This window comes from Gossypium arboreum, chromosome 7 (genome assembly GCF_025698485.1).
Source record: "Gossypium arboreum isolate Shixiya-1 chromosome 7, ASM2569848v2, whole genome shotgun sequence".
Lineage (NCBI taxonomy): Eukaryota > Viridiplantae > Streptophyta > Magnoliopsida > Malvales > Malvaceae > Gossypium > Gossypium arboreum.
Window position 1 is genome coordinate 10,173,399 of NC_069076.1, and position 6,000 is coordinate 10,179,398.

Sequence of the window (6,000 nt, forward strand, 5' to 3'; positions counted from 1 at the left end):
AAATGATTTTGTTACCTGTTGGAGTGTGAATAACCACATCTCTCTTCCCTTCTGCCTTGATAAAGTGGCCATTTCCAACTTTAACTTGTATTTTACAACTTCTGTCTAAGAACTTGAAAATAGCTGCATCTGGTGACATATGGTTGGTGCAGCCACTGTCAAGGAGCCAACCATTTGAGTCTTTCTTCTGAGCAGGAGACTGCAAAGACCTGCTCCTCATTATCACTGCCTTCTTCAGCTACCCGAGCCTCAGCCTTGTGTTGTTGGTTTTGGCCAGGTCTGCCTTTTTCTTTGCACCCTTTCAACATGGTTTTCTTTTGCGGTGTTGACACACAACATCTGGTCGAACCAAGATCCGGCCTCTAGATGACCAGGTCTTTTGCAAAATCTCTGAGTCGATCTCCTCCTCTTGCAACATCGAGCTTAGGCCTGTTTTCCAGATTCTTCTTGCCCTTATAGGCGGTGGTACTTGAGGTTGCTTTAGCTTTGGCTTGAAAAGCTCCCTCCAGTGCTCCTCCATTCTCTGGCTCTCCTTTGTTCCCCGAGCATAGAGGGCATTAATGAGCTCAGTTAGGGAGATTGTTGCCAGGTCTCTCAAATCCTCCAAGGACGAGATCTTTGCCTCATATCTTTCAGGCAATGTTGAGAGCACCTTCTCCACAATTCTTGCCTCATTGAACTATTCTCCTAGCAATCTTATGCTGTTGACCACAACCATTATCCTGTCTGAGTACTGCTTTACTGTCTCTTCTTCCTTCATATTGAGATTTTCAAAATCTCTTCTCAAGTTTAGTAACTGCTGCTGCCTAGTTCTTTCAGTGCCTTGGAACTCCTCCTTGAGCTTGTCCCAGGCCTGCTTGGGAGTCTCACAAGCCATGATTCTGGTGAAAATAACATCAGAAACACAGTTCTGAATGCATGACATGGCCTCGTGCCTTTTGGTCCTCTCATCTGCATGTTGTCTGATTTGAGCCACTGTTGGGTTGGCTCTGAGTGGAGCTGGCTCAGTATCTGTGTTGACAACTTCCCACAGATCGAAGGCCTGCAGGTAAGTCCTCATCTTAACCTGCCATATGTGGAACCCTTCACCATTAAAGACTGGTGGTGCAGCAGGAGAAAAGCCTGATGAAGCCATTTAACAGGTCCTCTAAGATGAAAGCTCTTGATACCAATTGTTGGGTTTTTGACACACTTTAACCGGGTAAAGTAAGAATTTCAAACAAAATACCAGCAGAAACGTATTATACCCGGGTAAAATATGAAGGAAAAATGCTTGAAGTTCAAGGTTTTAGCTACTGTCAAGAATGGAGAACAGAACTTAGAATTTTTAGAAAGCAAAGAAAAAATGGAGTATATGGAAGAAAATCTGATGATTTCATTCATTTGAAATATTGGCTTAAAGCCATTACATATACCAGTTATTTGGCTGGTCAAAAGATTAACAAATCCTTTACCTAAACACTACCTAACTCCACTAATTACATAGGGACTAGGTGATTTTGCTTGCAAACATAAATAAAGCTGGTGATCAGCTCTATCACCATCAAATTACATCAAACATAAACTAAACTTAGTTCAAAATGAACTAGATTACAAAAGCATAGTTAAACGGTAACAAAATGTAACTGAGATGGAAAAGAAGCATCAACCCCTTCAGTTGCATATATTTTACCCGGGTAACTTGTGTGTATGAATTCTTGCACATACTTTACCCGTATAACATAAGTGCATTAATTTTCACGTGCTTGAATCTGCATGGGCTGCATGGGAACTAACTTCAACAGTCAAGCACATGAATAAAATGTAGCAGTACTTTCAATCAAATACTTTTAGCAACTGTTTTTTCTTTCTAACATTCTGGTAGCCGAGCCAAGTTCAGGCCTAGTAAAGCATAGCCGCAGCTAGCTAAAAGTAAGAGAGAAAGAGAGTAATGGCAACAGAAAATACGTTTGTGCAACCTACAATTCCTAAGTTCGATGGGCAATGTTGATGGAGAATTTTCTACGTTTAAAAGAATACTAGAGTTTGGTGGAAATTGGAATTTCGACTGCACCTGTTGGAACGACACTTACAGAGGCGCAGCAGCGTCAATTTGATGAGCGAAGACTTAAGGACCTGAAGGCAAATAATTATCTTTTTCAAGCTTTGGATCAATCCATTCTCGAGATGATTCTCAAGAAGGAAATATCCAAGGACATATGGGACTCTGTGAAGAAGAAAAATCAAGGTTCAACAAGGGTTAAGCGAGCTCAATTAAAGGCATTGAGAAAGGAATTTGAGACACTCCACAGGAAGGTTGGTGAGACTGTGAATGATTATTTCACATGTACACTTACTATTGCGAACAAAATGAAAGCTAATGGTGAAAACAAAAGTGACAGAGTAGTTGTGGAAGAAATATTGCGATCCATGACAACGAAATTCAATTATGGGGTTTGTTCTATTGAGGAGGCACAAGACACTAGGAACTTTTCCATAGATGAATTACAAAGCAGTTTGCTAGTGCACAAGCAAATGATGATTAGCCTAGAAGAGGAACAAGTTTTGAAGGTGACATATGGGGAATCTTCTACTCGAGGATGAGGTCGTGGTGGCTATTGAGGACGAGATGGAGGACATGGAAGTGCAAACTTTGACAAATCCACTATTGAGTGCTTTAGTTTCCATAAACTAGGGCACTTTCAGTGGGAATGTCAGAGCAAGGAAAACAATCATACAGAGATTTTTGAAGAAATGTTACTCATGGCATGGGTTGGTCAACTCAAGAGTGACAATTGGTTTTTAGACTTCGGTTGCAATAATCACATGTGTAATAGAAAAGAATATTTTGCAGACTTCAATAAGCAATTTGCAGACAATGTGAAGCTAGGAAATGATGCTACCTTTGTGGTGAAAGGTAAAGGGAATGTGCAGCTACAGATCAACAATCAAATACAGGTAATAACAGAAGTTTTTATGTGCCTGATTTGAAAAATAATTTGTTAAGTGTTGGTCAGCTTCAAGAGAAGGGCTTAGTTGTGCTTATTCAACACAATAGCTGCAAAGTTTATCATCCTGATAGGGGTGTTATCATAAAATCTGTGATGTCTTCAAATCGCATGTTCAAAATTGCATCATTGTCTCTACCATCTGGTACAACTTGCTTCAATACAATAACTGAAGATGTTGGTCAATTATGGCATTGCCTCTATGGTCATCTGAGTTTCAATGGACTCAACACTCTATAGCAGAAGGAGATTGTTTTTGGTCTACTACAATTGACAAAACCATCAATGGTGTGCAAAGAATGTCTGAATGGAAAGCAAGAACGAGATCCATTTCCTAAGAAGAGTTCATGGAGACTGAGCTGCCGTTGCAATTGGTTCATTCTGATTTATGTGGCCCTATTCAACCAATATCTAACAGCAACAAGAGGTACTTCATCACTTTCATTGATGATTATAGTAAAAAGACATGATTTATTTTTTACATGAGAAAGTAGAAGCATTTAAATTCTTCAAAGAATTCAAAACTAAGCCGAACGTGAATCGGGTCAACAAATTAAGTGTCTCTAAATAGATCATGGCGGTGAATTTGCTTTATCAGAATTTTCAATTTTTGCGATGAAAATGGGATAAAAAAGTAGCTTACTACTCCATATTTGCCATAGCAAAATGGTGTTGTCGAGCGAAAAATCGTACCATTATGAATATGGTTCGAAGTATGATGATCACAAAAGGTATCCCCAAGACTTCCTGGTTGGATCAATTGGGCAGTACATCTTCTCAATAGAAGTCCGACAATAGTAGTGCAGAACAAGACGCCAAAAGAAGCTTAGAGTGGTGGAAAACCTTCTGTGGGATATTTCAGGGTCTTTGGATATGTGGCTCACGTGCATGTGGGAGATAACTTCCAAACTAAATTGGACAAACATTGTCTAACCTGCGTTGTATTGGGAGTTAGTGAAGAATCAAAGGCGTATCGACTCTATAATCCAAACAATGGAAAGATAATTATTAGTCGAGATGTTGTATTTGAAGAGGACAGAAGTTGGAATTGGGGAGAAAGATTCACAAGCTCAATTTAGTCTGAGTTAGATTTTCACAAGCTCAATTTAGTCCGAGTTGGATTGGAGTGCCAGTGAAAGTAATGCTGAAATGGATGATTATTAGGAGGAAAATGAAATAGAGGAAGATATTGATGATGGTTATGATGAAGTTGTCGAGCAAGAATAAGCCCAAGGACAACAACATTCAAGAAGGCAACAAATAAACCTTCTTGGATGCGAGATTATGTAACGGGTGAAGGGCTGTCTGATGATTATTTTGAATCACACCTTACTGCCAGCAAAGGAGATGACCCTGTTCACTTTGAAGAAGCCGAAAAGAATCCAATTTGGAGGAAAGCCATGAAAGAAGAAATTGAAGCTATAGAAAGAAATGTAACATGAGATTTAACTGAGCTTCCAAGGGGTGCTAAAAAGATTAGAGTCAAGTGGATCTTCAAAACTAAGAATGATGAGAATGGAGATGTCAGTAAGTGTAAAGCACGATTGGTGGTTCGAGGATATACTCAAGAATATGGTATAGATTACAGGGAGGTGTTCGCTCCTATATCTCGCATGGAGACTATTCGATTAATCATTGCTATAGCTGCTCATCATGGATGATCCATTTACCAATTGGATGCCAAATCTACTTTCTTACATGGGGACTTAATGGAAGATGTTTCTGTTGAACAACCATAAGGGTGCGAGGAAAAATAGGAAGAAGGAAAAGTCTACAAGTTGAAGCGTGCTTTATATGGCTTAAAACAAGCTCCTCGAGCTTGGTACAGTCTTATTGAATGATATTTTCTTAGCCACGGATTTGAAAAATTGTGAGTATGAACCCACTCTATCCACTAAGATGGAGAAAAAGAGTATTATGATAGTAAGCTTGTATGTAGATGATTTGATTTATATAGGGAATAATGATGAGTTGATGATGGAGTATAGAATTTGCTATGACTAATATGGAAAAATGAAGTACTTTCTCAATCTTCAAGCAACACTGAAAGTTGATGGTATTTTTGTGTGCCAAAAGAAGTACATGACAGACCTTCTAGAGAGATTTAGAATGAGCAACTCAAAATCAGTTCATAGTCTAATGGTTCTAGGAAGTAAATTAAGCAAAGATGAAGATGGAAAAGGAGTTGACAAGGCACTCTACAAGCAGATGATCGGAAGTCTAATGTACGCAACTACCACACGGCCGGACATCATGTACAGTGTGAGTTAAGTGAATAGTTTTATGGAAAATCCAAAAGAGCTTTATTTTGCAGCAGTAAAGTGAATCATACGCTATCTCAAAGGAACTTGTGAATTTGGATTGTTCTATCAAAGAAATGGAGGGAAGGATCTAATAGGTTATATAGATAGTGATTATGCTAATGACGTCGAAGACAGAAAAAGTACATCAGGCTATGTATTCATGTTGAGTGAGGCTACTATCTCATGGAGTTCGAAGAAGCAACCAGTGGTGAGTTTATCAACAACTAAAGTGGAATTTATAGCAGCAGCAAACTCATGTCAAGTTGTGTGGCTCAGACGAATACTTGAGGTAGTGGGAAGAAATCAGACAAGTCCTATGGTAATATATTGTGACAATAGTTCTGCCATAAAGTTATCAAAGAATCCAATTATGCATGGGAGAAGTAAACACATCGATGTACGATTTCATTAGATATGTTTGAATAAGTCTCCAATTGTTACTGGAGGTTGTTAGCTATTTTCTTGTTTCTAGTTGTTAGCTGCTTACTTATTCTTAGTTGAGTAGTTACTAAAAATCAGCAAAGTATTTTGCTGCAGTTTGCTAGTAAGCTTGACTATATATATGTGTCAAGCACATGAATAAAATGTAGTAGTACTTTTAATCAAATACTTTAGCACCCTTTTTTTATTTCTAAAAATATTGACTACCCTTTGCCAATTTTCTTGAAATTACCATTGTAGATCTCTCGAGTTTCTATCTATTTCAAATT